Genomic DNA, 15457 nt, shown 5'->3' with positions numbered 1-15457 from the left:
GGTCCTGGGATGGAGCCTCATGTAGGGCTCCCTGCTCAGTGCGGAGTCTGTTTCTACCTCTCTTTCTGCCCCTTGGCTCCCCCCTCCCCAGTGCCTGTGCTCTGTCTATCAAATAAATAAATAAATAAATAAATAAATAAATAAATAAATAAATAAAATCGTTAAAAAATAAAAATAAAACCCGAGACATCCAACATCTAGTTGAATAATTTTGACATTCTACTACATTATAAACCAAAGTAATTTTTATGATAAATATTTAGGATATAGAAGAGTTTGGATAAATTTTTATCATATTTATGTCTTTTATTTTATCTTCAAGTAGTTTTTACTTTCTAATAGGAAATACAAAATATAAAAATAGAGATAAAAACATAAATATTTGAATAATAGTAAAAGTAAAATGAACTCTTATCTTAGGGTTTATTAGAACACAACAGTACTTATTTAGATTACCCATAAATAGGCATTTGACAAGGAAGGAGAAAAATCTTGGCTAGAGAAATGAATTGTGCTGCATCACATTGAAGCCCTACATCAACTTGTTATTTTTAAGAAGCTTGGTAATAACTTGGCTTAAAGATTGGGGTAGGAATCTGCACCAACAACCTATTCTGCGGCCCCTGAGAGCAACCCTCTAGAGATGATGTCTTAACTCAAAAAGGCGTAGGAAGTATATTTGAAACACATAGGAAATAAAAGATCTGGAAGCATAACTACCAAACCTATGATATTTGAGGGGGAAGAAGATAGGATTGTGAGAAAAAAGGCTTGTTTTCTCTGTATATTTCAAAGCATCCAACTGACATTGTGTGCATGTATTATTTCATAATTTCTTTCTAAGAATAAGTCTTTTAAAAATTTTATTTATTTATTCATGAGAGACAGAGAGAGAGAGGCAGAGTCACAGACAGAGGGAGAAGCAGGCTCCATGCAGGGAGCCCTATGTGGGACTCGATCCTGGGTCTCCAGGGTCACCCTGGGCTGAAGGTAGGTGCTAAACTGCTGAGCCACCGAGGCTGCCTGTAGAATATGTCTTCTGATGGGAAATTAATCTTATGGCAGGTCATAAGATGAGCTAATTAGGGCCAGGTGGTGCTCATCAAATCAGTTCCCTATAATCAAATTTACTTCTCATTTTAGGAAAATAGCTACCTAAAAACTTCAAAGGTAGAGCAAAATGTTTAAGATATAATAAATAGATTTGCTATTTTGTTCATGCATTTTCTTACTCACTCACTCACTCACTGACTCATTCCTTCAATATCCATTTGTCCTCTCTGTTTTGTGTTAGCATTGATAGTACAAAAATGAGTATGATATGGTCTCTACTCTAAAGGAGCTCAGTGATTATCAAGAGCCTACAGATGCACTTTCTACATTGTGCTGCAAATTGAATATTTGTTGAGTCAATAAATGAAGAGGGAGCTAGAGACAATGTATACTCAAATAATTGCAGCATACTGTAGCAAGTATTTATACTAGATATATGCATAATGGCCTGAAGGAAGAAGTGAGAAGCTACCCTGGGGAGTTGGGAAATATTCAGAGAAGAAATAAACTCTAAGTAATCATGCTATCTCTGTTGTACCTGTCACTTGAGTTTATTATATTTGGCATATTTATGTTCTTTTCTCTTATTGTATCTGTATGTTCTGCATGAGCAGGTCATAATAGAGCCAAGGGCACTGAGGTACATAGAATGGACTCCTGGGGCAAATGGGCAAGGATCCTTAAAAATTGTAACAATTTTTATCTGGTAAAAAATTAGGGATAATTACAAAGCTCTGAGAAGAATTATGTGATAATAGACTAAAAGATGATCATAGGAAGTGGAACAAGGATCAATAGCCTAGTGTGAAATGTTTAAGTCCTTACTATTGACTCAGACAATGGTAATGAGTGGGGGTGGGGGGGGGAAGAAAACCCAAAATTGACAAGGCTTTATTCATTCATTCAACAAAAAATTATGGAAAACTTTCCAATTTATATGAACTATAACAACATTTTGCATACATGACTTTACGAATTATTTTAATTTCACAATAACCTGTGGAGCGAGTATTACCCTGCTTTACAGATGATCAGTATGAGGCTCCAACAAGCTAACTAATTTGCCCAATATCATATAGCCAATGAATAATAAATGAGAGTCAAACTCAAATCCATCTGGTTTTAAAGCCCATGAACTTTCTCCTACAACGTATTAAAATAAAAATAATAGTAAAGGATTATTATTATTAATTATTATTACAATTCCTTAAAAGCAAGAACTGTCATATATTTCTATGTATTTCCCATAGCAGTTAGCAAAGTAATCTGCGCAAAATAATTTAAAACCATTATATATCAATGAATGAATAAACAACATTGCCTGCTGTGTGCTAGACTTTTGGATATAAAAGTGACAAAATAGATGGGGTTTCTGCTCTTATATAGCATATTATCTATTGAAAAAGTTAGACATTAAACATTACACAAAGAAGTGCTTAATTATAGTTGACATAAGTGCTAACACATAAAGGTGCAGACTATCATGAGAGTGAGAAGTATTTCCAAAGTTATATATTTAGAGGCCAAGGAGAGGACACAGGTATCTGAATGGAAATGAAATTCAAATGAGAAAAAGTTTAAGAATTTAATGGAGAGAGTGTTTATGTTTTTAGTATTAGCTAGCAGTCATGGTGTTTTACAGAGTTATTTTGCATATTTTTGAAAAGCTCTTTTCTTCATGATATAGCTATAAGTTTAGATAATTTCCTAGAGAGATAAATATAAGTATTTAGACAATCTCTTCTAAGAATAAATTCCAAAATATGGAAATAAATATATTCATCAAAGATTTATCACTGTGTTATTTAAATAATCCTCTAAATAGAAACAAATTAAATGTTTAGTAATAAAAAATAAGTAAGTAAACCATGTCACATCCATTAATAATTATAGTTATGAAGAATAACAGAGCCACATGGAGAATGCTTTCATTACGGTGCTACATAGAAAAGATTAAAGGGGTACCTGCGTGGTTCAGCCAGTTAAGCATCCAGCTCTTGATTTTGGCTCAAGTCATGATCTCTGGGCCGTGAGATCAAGCTCCATTATCGGGCTCTGTGCTGGGAATGGAATCTGCTTGGAATTCTATCTCTCCTTCTCTCTTTTCCCCTCCCCACCCATCTTAAAAAGAAAAGAAAAGAAAAGTAAAGATTAAAGACATTGTATGCTTATATACATGTTGAAAATATATATAAGAACTACTATTAGAAATATGTCAAAAACATTATAGTAATAGATGGAAATACTACGAGAGATTTCTTGTTATTTTTTATTCTGTAAATATTCTGTAATGTGATTTTATTATTTTGTTAACTCAAAATACTGAAAAGGAGAAAAGACTAGGTATAAAATGTGTTTGGCTTCTACAGAGAAATCATAGTTCTCTGATTTTATGCCTTATATCAATACCTAACTTGCTATACAGCACTCTGGGGGCTAATTTAGTCAATAAAGAGACTTCAAAAAGAGAAATAAATCACGAACCATTATTGTTCAGTACACACAGGAAGGTACTAATAATAACTACAAAGACAAAAAGGAGGGCATCTGCAACCCAGAAACTAAAATTAGTAATAATGTTGAAGGGAGTTCTACCAAATTATGTTTTCCAGAAGACAGCCACAGGCTCTTCTCATGTAAGGAAGACTGATCACCTCCATTAGCCTTGAAACAAAAGCAAAGACTTCTGGATGAGGGCATTTAATTATAATGTTTATCTAATCACTCTGTAGCCATTTATATAAATAAGATGGCATAGAGCACATGCTTTTCTTTGGACAAAGTAAGTAGAGGATGTGTTTGGTGAAGTGTATTTTAAGCCAAACAATCCAACAACACAAGTCAAGATTATTGGCATTTTATACTGGTGTTTTAAAAACTGTAAAAAAGTGCAGATACTGCCCATTGTTTTGCCTTTGGATTGTTGAACTTCCCAGTCTACGAGCTAGTTTTAGCGACAGTTGTATACCAATAACAACCGTGACGATACCTAATACCTAATTAGTATTTACTTATCTATATTGACTCATTTTATTCTCATAATACCCCCATGTGGTTGGTTGCTCTCATTAGCCCCACTTCAAGAAAACTGAAATATAGGGAGGTTAAGTAACTTGCCCAATGTTGTTCAACAAAGTGCTTGGATTTGAATGATATAGGAATTCTGGCTAGAGAGTCTGAAGCCCAGTGTCCTAGGCACCAGGCTATCTTATGCACCTAAAGGAATTTTTTGTCTGTTTGTTTTTGTTTTACAATTTTATTTATTTGACAGGGAGAGAGAGAGAGAGAGAGAGCGCACAAGCAGGTGGAGTAGCAGTCAGAGGAAGAGGGAGAAGCAGGCTCCCCGCTGAGCAGGAAGCCCAGTGTGGGGTTTGATCCCAGGACCCTGAGATGATGACCTGAGCCAAAGGCAGACACTTAACCAACTGAACCACCCAGGCATCTTAGACATTTTTTTCATTGATATTTCCATCTTATGGCCAGAGTCACTAAAAATTATTCTAGATGAAACTAACAACAGAGCTTATTCCAGACTCCTATTCCATCTCTTCACATTGCTGTCTTGTTTTCTTTTCTTTCTTCTTTTCCTTTGGTAGTTTTGTATTAGAGTTATTTGGACTAAGTTCATCGATATAGATGAAGAGCAGAAAAGTGAGTTTGTTTCCTCATTTTATCATGATTTATTTATTTAGAATATTTATATATTTAGAATATCTGCTTTTGACATTCAATAACCCTAAATATCCAGAGCCTTCTTTGAGCTACCAAGAGTTGGTACAGATACTTTTTTTTTAAGGTTTTATTTATTGATTCATGAGAGACACACAGAGAGAGACAGAGACACAGGCAGAGGGAGAAGCAGGCTCCATGCAGGGAGTCCGGTGGGGGACTCGATCCCGGGACTCTGGGATCACTCCCTGAGCCCAAGGCAGACACACAACTGCTGAGCCACCCTGATGTCCCTAGGTACTTTTTTTTAAACTTCCTGTACAAGCATGCAGCCTCTAAGAACTAAGTGCTGAGATTTCAAACATCAGAGGGGCAGACTGAGGAAAGAACAATGATTTGATGGCTATACGTGATATCTGTGATGTAGGTTAATAAATGTATTTTTCCTTTTTGGAATTGATTTATGGATGAGCAATATTATTAACTAGAGATAGGCCTGACAAGGAGGCATAGGTGACTAACATCCACTTAGAGATCTGACTCTCCAAAAAATAAGTTTCTTATGAGCTTACTATTTTTATACCAAATTGTACTTTCAGAACAAATTTAGTACTAAGTATGTAGTCATTTCATTGTTGAAATGTAACTATCCTCCCAGAAGTGGAGTAACACATTATGCCATTGTCCTCACTAACACAATACAATCATTTAGAAAACAGAGACCAGGGATCCCTGGGTGGCTCAGTGGTTTAGCACCTGCCTTTGGCCTAGGGCACAATCCTGGAGTCCTGGGATCGAGTCCCACGTCGGGCTCCCAGCATGGAGCCTGCTTCTCCCTCATCCTGTGTCTCTGCCTCTCTCTCTCTCTTCTCTCTCCCCCCCTCTCTCTTTGTCTATCATAAATAAATAAATAAAATCTTAAACAAATAGAAAACAGAGACCATAACCCTGAGGGAATGATGCATACAGCAAGCAAAGTGAGTGGAGACATGATACCAGCCCAGTGGCCAGGTTTAGATGAGGCCATGAGAAATAGGAATCTGGGTAGTTGGGCCAAAGGAGGTGGTGGAAGTATAGCTGTCAGGATATGAGGGCAGGGCTGCAGGGTGTTTTTTTGGGGGGGGTCGGATATCTCAAAGGAGAAGTATCTACAAGGGGGAAACTGAGACGATCATACAGTGTAATGTAGTTTACTTAATTTGTTCTAGAGTCATCTCACTCTTCTGGCTGTGCTGATGAAGATTACAGGAAGTTACAGCTGGAGGAAGCATATTGTAGCTAAAAGAGCAGAAGTTTCAGGGTCAAGCAGACCTGGATTCAAATTTGATCAGTATGGCCTTGAATAGGTTACCACTCAGTTTCCTCCATCTATAAAATGTAGAAAAAAATCAAACAATTAAACTACAAAACAAAGTGCCTCCTGCCATGCACTGGTAACCATACGCATGTCATATCTATATGCATAATACACAGTATCTAGAGAAAGCACATTTATACATAGATATATTCATTTATCTGTTTTAGTGCTACCTTTCTCCTTTATTACATATACTGTTTATTTTACATTTTAGTTTCCTTTCATCATATGCAAATTTACTTTCACCAAATTTTCAGAATATTCAGATCATTTCCTATTAAATAATTTTCTCTTGTTCTCCTGAGGTAACTTAGCAAAATGACCAAATTAGAGAATTCTAATTGTTAGCTACCTAAAAAGAATCTTTGCCACTTGATATAACAGATTCAGACAAGATATTACTAATTTACTCTGACGATAAAAAGATTATTGCTCCTAATGAATATTAACTGTTTTCTTTTTGGCAACACTACTATGCAGTAATCATCTATGTTATTATTTGAATTTGTCACAAGGCTCAGGAATGATTTCTGGCAGTTCTGTATGTTTAGATGAAACTTGAATCATAGCATATACATTCCCTGGGCACATATAATTAATCTGTGTAGCAGTTTAAATACATTTTTTATGATTCTAAAAAGAAGACTTTAGGGAACATATGCCAGTCTAAAGCTAGGCACATGTTCCCATGACCCTAAGTTATGGATCCTTGAATGATCCCTATCATCTAATAGGACCTTGAAGTCTTACATGGCAGGTCTCTAAGCAGCTCTCCAAGCCATTTGCTTCCTCACTCCCACCTGCTTAGTTAGCTGGGGATCCCAGTTGGGGTGAGGAGGGTGGGGGAAGGGCAGGTAGCATTTTTGTTCTTCCTCACACTGCCTTCAGTTTACTTTCTTCTCAGAACCATCCCTAGGGAGCTAAAAGATCTCAGAAATATGAAAAATATTTCTGTCTTACAAGTTTGGAGGCCCTAGACCTGACCATTTAAAATATTTATTTTTACTTTTTTTTTCAAGTTCTAACCATTTATGCAGAGAAAAAAACTACAGATACCTGTCCTTTTTTTTTTTTAATAAATTAATTTTTATTGGTGTTCAATTTACCAACATACAGAATAACACCCAGTGCTCATCCCGTCAAGTGTACCCCTCAGTGCCCGTCACCCATTCACCCCCACCCCCCACCCTCCTCCCCCTCCACCACCCCTAGTTCATTTCCCAGAGTTAGAAGTCTTTATGTTCTGTCTCCCTTTCTGATATTTCTCACACATTTCTTCTCCCTTCCCTTATATTCCCTTTCGCTATTATTCATATTCCCCAAATGAATGAGAACATACACTGTTTGTCCTTCTCCGGTTACTGTGGCCAAGTTCAAAAAGGGTGTTGCCTGAGTTCTTCTCTGGGATTTTGATGGAATCTTGTCTCACATTTAGATCTTTCATCTATTTTGAGTTTATCTTTGTGTATGGTGCAAGAGAGTGGTCCAGTTTCATTCTTCTGCATGTGGATGTCCAATTTTCCCAGCACCATTTATGGAAGAGACTGTCTTCCAGTGGATCGTCTTTCCTCCTTTATCGTATATTAGTTGAGCATAAAGTTCAGGGTCCACTTCTGGGTTCTCTGTTCTGTTCCATTGATCTATATGTCTGTTTTTGTGCCAGTACCACACTGTCTTGATGAACACAGCTTTGTAGTACAACCTGAAATCTGGCATTGTGATGCCCCCAGATATGGTTTTCTTTCTTTAAAATTCCCCTGGCTGTTTGGGGTCTTTCTGATTCCACACAAATCTTAAAATAATTTGTTCTAAGTCTCTGAAGAAAGTCCATGGTATTTTGATAGGGATTGCATTAAACGTGTAAATTGCCCTGGGTAACATTGACATTTTCACAATATTAATTCTGCCAATCCATGAGCATGGAATATTTTTCCATCTCTTTGTGTCTTCCTCAATTTCTTTCAGAAGTGTTCTGTAGTTTTTAGGGTATATTTTGAGAACCATTTGAATGGTAAATGGTTCTCCAACCTTTTATTTTCAGGTTGTAGGTGTCCTTCTGTCTAAAATGAGTCTCTTGTAGACAGCAAATAGATGGGTCCTGTTTTTTTATCCAGTCTGAAACCCTGCGCCTTTTGATGGGGTCATTAAGCCCATTCACGTTCAGAGTTACTATTGACAGATATGAGTTTAGTGTCATCATGATATCTAGTCCTTGTTTTTGTGGATTGTTCCACTGAACTTCTTCTTAAAGGGGAGTTTTAAGAGTCCCCCTTAAAATTTCTTGCAGAGCTGGTTTGGAGGTCACATATTCTTTCAGTTCCTGCCTGTCTTGGAAGCTCTTTATCTCTCCTTCCATTTTGAATGAGAGCCTTGCTGGATAAAGTATTCTTGGTTGCATGTTCTTCTCATTTAGGACCCTGAATATATCCTGCCAGCCCTTTCTGGCCTGCCAGGTCTCTGTGGAGAGGTCTGCTGTTACCCTAATATTCCTCCCCATGAAAGTCAGGGACTTCTTGTCTCTTGCTGCTTTAAGGATCTTCTCTTTATCTTTGGAATTTGCAAGCTTCACTATTAGATGTCGAGGTGTTGAACGGTTTTTATTGATTTTAGGGGGGGATCTCTCTATTTCCTGGATCTGAATGCCTGTTTCCCTTCCCAGATTGGGAAAGTTTTCAGCTAGGATTTGTTCAAATACATATTCTGGCCCTCTGTCCCTTTCGGCGCCCTCGGGAACCCCAATTAAACGTAGGTTTTTCTTCCTTAGACTGTCATTTATTTGCCTTAATCTGTCTTCATGGTCCCTTAATTGATTGTCTCTTTTTTCCTCAGTTTCCCTCTTTGCCATTAACTTGTCTTCTATGTCACTCACTCGTTCTTCCACCTCGTTAACCCTCGTCGTTAGGACTTCTAGTTTGGATTGCATCTCATTCAATTGATTTTTAATTTCTGCCTGATTGGATCTAAATTCTGCAGTCATGAAGTCTCGTGAGGCCTTAATGCTTTTTTCTAGAGCCACCAGTAGCTGTATAATGGTGCTTCTGAATTGGCTTTCTGACATTGAAGTGTAATCCAGATTTTGTAACTCTGTGGGAGAGAGGGCTGTTTCTGACTCTTTCTTTTGAAGTGAGGTTTTCCTTCTAGTCATTTTGCTCAGTGCAGAGTGGCCAAAAACAAGTTGTATTGGAACACGGGGGAGTATCACTGGTCCCTCTAGCTGGTCTTCTGGGGGAGGGGCCTGTTGCGCTGATTTTCAGGTGTTAGCACTTGGGGGAGCTGCTCTGCCCCTGCCTGCTGCAGGGCTCAGCGGGGGTTGTTTACCCCGTGAGGTCTCAGGAGGAACAGCAGCAGTTGCTATGGCAACTGGAAGCCTGGATTCAGCCTCCGCAGGAGCTATGGGGCTCGGGGCTCTCGGCTCTCCGTCCGCAGGGCCTGGAGGCTCCGGGGCGGGGCCGCTGATCTGCTCAGCTCGGGGCAGGAGCGTCCTTGCTGTCCTGGGCCCTCCCGGCCTCTGCCTATCCCGGGGGAGGCCGGATCCTGGGCTGTGTCCCGGCGCCCTGTGCTCCGGGGCCTGCGCTGGTGGATTCGCGCTCCCGCCCCGCAGCCCCCTCCGCGGAGCCGCCGCCCGAGCCCCTCCGAGCTGCTCCGGTCGGTCCCGCCGTGCGCGCTGCAGCCCTTAGGGAGCTCGTTGCACTCTCCCGGGGCGCAGGTGTCTGTTAGTGTCCCCGGGAGCCCAAGGGCATCCCCGCCCTCCTGGGTCCTGCTCCAACTCCCTGCGGGCCCCTTTCCGCCCGCCCGGGAAGGTTGGTGCAGCTCCTGCTCCTCCGGGACGGGACGGGGCTCTCCTGTCCTGGGGACACTCGCCCCGGCCTCAGCCCGGCTCCTCGCGGGCCCCTCCCCCTCGGAGGCCTTTTGTTCCTTTATTTCTTTTTCCCCGTCTTCCTACCTTGATAGAAGCGCGGACTCTTCTCACTGTAGCATTCCAGCTGGTCTCTCTTTACATCTCAGGCCGAATTCGTAAATTTTCAGGATGGTTTGAAGGTTATCTAGGTAATTTGGTGGGGACAGGTGACCTGGGGACCCTGCTCTTCCGCCATCTTGCCCCTCCCCCGATACCTGTCCTTTTAACAAAATTTCTTACCATACTTACATAACAAGAGTTTTTAGAAGAATAAAGTCGTTGGTACATATTTGTTTTCTAAGTATAGCTTTGGGCATAGTTATAAATATTTTAGTTTGTGGGTTAATGCTGTACCTTGTCGTATCCTAACCTACCTGGTCTTTCTTGGAGTAATAAAATAGATATCCTTGAGGCCAATATCCAAAGTTTCAGAATATTCTCAGTCATCTGGCTCTTCCACAGAATAAAATTAGACTGGAAATAAGACAATGGTAAGCCAAAGAAGCCTCCTTTGCCCACCCCTCGCCTCAAGGGCTCCATTTGTAAAAGAAGTACAGACCAGAAATCCTGTGCCCTAATAGATCCCTTTCTTGATACCAGCCTGCTGCTGAGCTTTAGCTTCTCATTTTTAAATGAGGACAAAGATACCTACCCTACTAGTCATAGGCATGATCTGTTGGTTTACTATTATCTCAAAATACTTTGTAACCCACATAGCAAGCTTATATAATGATAGCTACTTTATACTGAGTACTAAGTTCTAGGAATAGTACCGGAAGCTTTATATATATTATGATACCTCTTCTAAGCCTCAACACAACCCCGCACAATTGTTATAATTACATTTGATGTACAATGAGTTAACAGAAACTCATAGAGGTTGTGCAATTTTCTGAAGTCAAATAGGTTGAAAGGGATGAGTCAAGATTCACGTCAGTATTTCCAAATGGAAGCTTTAATTTTCTTTCTACTCAGAACTAAGGCAGCAGTATTGTTTAATGTCCTTAAGAATGGTAGGTGGCATTAAGAAAAGGGGAAGAAAAAATACTGAATAATCTGTCCCTTCCAGGAAAGCTGACAAATAACCTTGATAAAATCAATCCTTGTATTTTAGAGAAGATCACCTGAAAACCCCTGGGCTTCATACATTTTTATGTAGTAAGTGTTGAGTAAAAAGGGAAAATAGATGTTGTAGATGCAAGAAGAATTTGGTAGATCCAAGTTTAGATTTTTTTTCATAAGTTCCACTCTAGTTATATTGTCAATCATATACACAAATCACAAGTGACATGAAATAAAAACTTAGGGACTTCCTTTGCTTTTGGAAAACCGATGGTAAACAACAGAAAGTTCTTTTCAGAAATGCAGCAAATTATTTTTTCGTAATAGCTAATATGGCTTCTTTAGGCATTAAGAGAGATTTATTGCATTTCTATTTATAATCTTAATACAGCTATATTTTCATTCTTTATAAAAATCAAGTCTCTCAGCAGAAAGAGTGTATTTTACCACAGTAATCTTTAAAGTCCATCACTAAAGATGTAGTGATTTCTAACTAATTTCTAACCCCCTAGAGCATTTTACACAATGGCTTTTCGACATTGGAATAAATAGTTGCTCAGGAAAGCAGTACTGCCTCATGCAATATGATTTAGTGGTCAACATTCTTGTTTTCCAAAAAAAGGGAAGCTTCATGAGCAGAAACATTAGGCTCCTTGGGATTTCACTGATGAAGAGAATGTTTCTGAGCAAATATATCCTAACAGGTTGATCACAGATCTGGGGAATTCACTCCTCATAATAGCACTGCCAGACAGAGTCATGTTAGCACCTATATTTGCAGTTATGGATCGTGTCATACCTGCCCTAACATTGACCTCTGTGTCTAAAGATGGCACTGGATCCTCCACTGTTGGACTTTTGACACTGTATCTTCCATATGTTGCTGCCCTCCAAATTCAGGTTCCACTGGCATAACAGAGCTTGTATCTATCTGATTAGCCCACGTTGCTAAATATTCCACTGTAGCTCCTAGTTTGATGGCAAGTCTAACCTTCATCTCATTTTCCCAAGTATCTTTAATCAAAGCCCCAGGGGTCTTAGTATCCTCAAGATGAAATGTATATTGATTGGCTACTACTGCAGCCACTGGCCTCACCCAGTGTTCCAGTCTGGACACTGTCCTCTGCATGCCAAAGAATCCTGGCCTCGCTGCTTTTAGAAACTCTCTATCACAGGGTGACCAAAGGTGATGTGAACAAAATGCCCATCTATTACATCTGGGTGCAGATAATTGGCCTGGAGGCCAATGTCTGGAGGCACTCAGTACCCAAATTTGGCCAGGTTGCTGTTGAGGATGGATGGGTCAGTCTTACAGCCAGACATTATGGTACTGGTTCCCAAGAACCAAGTTATTCCATGAATCCCCTGGTGAGATGAAGGTGTCATCTCAATCCGTCCTGTTTTAAAATGTGTTGGTACTTTAATTGTTAAGCAGTGACTAATTTTTCTTTTGAAATGATGATAAATTTTCCCAGTGTAAATCAAAGTAAAGCCATGAGTTATAGCTTTGAAGAATTTATTTTAGAATCAGTTATGTCTGAAGTTTACTTGCCTATTATTCAAATGAGTCAGAACTAGCAATTTGCTTTGTTTTTGTTACTTAAGTGCAGTTAGATAACAGAAGAGCTGGCTTGTTTAGTGATTTCACTAAAATATGCAAATGAATAGCCTCAAATCTCCACTGATGTGCCCTTTGTTAGTAATATAAATGGGATCAAAGGGCTAGTAAATGTTTTTGTTCCCAATTTCCTTTTAAATGAAATTCTTCCTTTCAAATAAAATTCTATGTGTGTATGTGCATGTATATAAATATACGTATATATACACACATATATATATTTTCCCATTTAATGTATACATCTCCTATAATGCTAATTCTTTCTTATTATGTTACTCCTACAAGAAATTTGGCATATTTTTCCTATTTTGCATTATAGTTTCCTTTTATCATCAATAAATTTACTTTTAACAAATGTTCAGAGTATGAAAATGTTTTCCCATCAAACTCCTATGGTGTTGAGCTTTTTTTTTTCTGATGCAGAGTAACAGAATGTTCAATTTGGGGGATTTCCCATCATGGGAACACGCTCTCCCTTACTACTGAACTGACTTACAGACAGAGTTTGGCATGTTCATATATGTATAAGCAGAATAGTAGCAAGACATATGAAGACCTATAAGCCTTGCTTTTTCACTGTTGCTTTTTCATCTAATCCTGGCACAACTGTGAAAGAACCAGAGTTTCTAAACAAGACATTGTAGGCACAATTGGGTATTTTGAAGGCTATCATAGGTGTAATCCTTAAACCTTCATTTGGAGGATCCAAGATCAATGTGAGTGCTTACGTTCTACTTTTTTTCACTCCAAGTTTTTATTTAAATTCCAGTTAGTTAACATACAGTGTCACATTAGTTTCAGGAGTAGAATCTACTGATACATTACTTACATGCAACACCCAGCATTCATCACAAGTGCCCTCCTTAATACCCATCACCTATTTAATCCATCCTCTCACCCACCACCTCTTCAGTACTCTAGGTTCTACTTTTGAGAAATAAGTAATGATCTTATTTCAGACTATAGACATGCTGCTGGCAGCTCTACTGTTAATTTTTATTTCCTAGACCAGTGTCTAAGCATCTTCATTAACTATAGAAAGGTCATTCATGTTAAAATTTGTCCCTGGACATATTGGAATTTATTCCTGGGATTAAGAAAGGATGCCTTGTAGTAATAGGCAGCTCTTTTATGCACGATAACATTGATATCTGTGGTGGTCCAGAACTTCAGGAATTACTTGATCTGCCTCCCACACTTCCCTTTGGTGGGTGCCAAATGAAGTTGTCTACTGTGTCCACTGACTCTTCTTGCAAGACCTCTCAGTGACCTAAGCACTTTCCTTTAATGCCATTTTTTGAAAGCCTGAGCTGCAGTTGTTCTAGATAATGCCTAGATCTGATCTTTTCAATGAATGATGTGGGCTTTGTATGAGGACTGCAAAACCAACATTAATCACAAAAACCATAGAGATAATGGAATAAGAATAAGAAATCTTTCCAAAAAAAAAAATCCTTCAAAAGGTTCCTAGTGTTCTCATTTTAACACTCAAAATACCTATGAGGGCCCTCCATGCTCAGTCTATGCAGTCTGGGCCTTGCCTATCTGCTTCTGCCACACTAAACTTTCTATGTATGTCTATCTGCTCCTTGACTCAGGCCTTCCCACCTGCTATTTGCTCTTTCTAGTCCACCCCCTCCACCACCCTGCCCATACCATTTCTTACTTAATTTTGTTCACTTTTTAGTAGATCTCAGCTCAAACACCACTTTCTTAAAGTTTTCTTTAAGCACCCAGATTCAAGGTGTGGCTCTCCTTTTATTTACCTTCTTAGCAGCCTAGAATTGTTTATAGTGCATTTCACAAATGTATTTATATTTTAATTTTTAAAATTGATGTATAGTTGACACAATGTTGTATTGGATTCAGGTGTGCAACATAGCAATTCAACATCTGTATATGTTATGCTGTGCTCACCACAGGGTAGCTACCATCTGTTTCCATACAAGGCTATTATAATACCATTGACTCTATTCCCTATACTGTGCCTTTTATTGCCAGGACGTACTCATTCCATAATTGGAAGCCTGTAAGTCCCACTCCTCTTCACCTATTTTGCTCATCCCCCAACCTGTTCTCCTTTGGCAGTCATCAGTTTGTCCTCTGTATTATGGATCTATTTCTGCTTTTTATTTGTTTTTGTTTTGCTTATTCATATGCTTGTTTTTTAGATTCCATATATAAGTGAAGTGAAATTACATAGTATTTGTTTTTCTCTGACTTATTTCACCTAACCTACTACTCTCTATATGCATCCATGTTGTCACAAATGGCAAGATCTCATTCTTTTTATGGCTGAGTAATATTCCATTGTGTGTGTTTCTTTATCCATTCATCTGTTGATGGACACTTGAGTTGCTTCCATGTCTTGGCTATTGTAAATAATCCTGCAACAGAAACTGAGGTTCATGTATCTTTTCAATTTAGTATTTTCCTTTCTTTGGGTAAATACATGCTAGTGGAATTACTGGATTGAATATATTTCTATTTTTATTTTTTTTGATTGAAGTATGATTAACATACAGTGTTATATTAGTTTCAGGTGTACAATATAATTATTCAACAATTCAATACATTTCTCAATGCTCATCATAAGTTTATTCTTAATCCTCATCACCTAGTTCACCCATCCCCTACACACCTCCCCTCTGGCAACCGCCAGTTTATTCTCTTTATTCGAGAGTCAGGTTTTGTTGTTGTTGTTGTTTTTTAAGATTTTATTTATTTATTCATGAGACACACAGAGAAAGAGAGAGAAAGGCAGAGACACAAGGCAGAGGGAGAAGCAGGCTCCATGCAG

At 38.6% G+C, this 15457-nt stretch overlaps 1 protein-coding gene and 1 pseudogene across 2 annotated transcripts in view; one reads left to right on the top strand and one right to left on the bottom strand.

Annotated features, from left to right (window-relative positions):
• Positions 1 to 15457, top strand: part of SLC4A10 (solute carrier family 4 member 10) — a 295619-nt gene that overhangs the window by 227018 nt on the left and 53144 nt on the right. The gene's annotated exons all lie outside the window — the stretch shown is intronic.
• On the bottom strand, positions 11684 to 12425 carry LOC129498761 (ribulose-phosphate 3-epimerase-like; annotated as a pseudogene).

This window comes from Nyctereutes procyonoides, unplaced genomic scaffold (genome assembly GCF_905146905.1).
Source record: "Nyctereutes procyonoides isolate TBG_1078 unplaced genomic scaffold, NYPRO_anot_genome, whole genome shotgun sequence".
Classification (NCBI taxonomy): Eukaryota; Metazoa; Chordata; class Mammalia; order Carnivora; family Canidae; genus Nyctereutes; species Nyctereutes procyonoides.
This window is presented reverse-complemented; position numbering and strand designations above follow the sequence as displayed.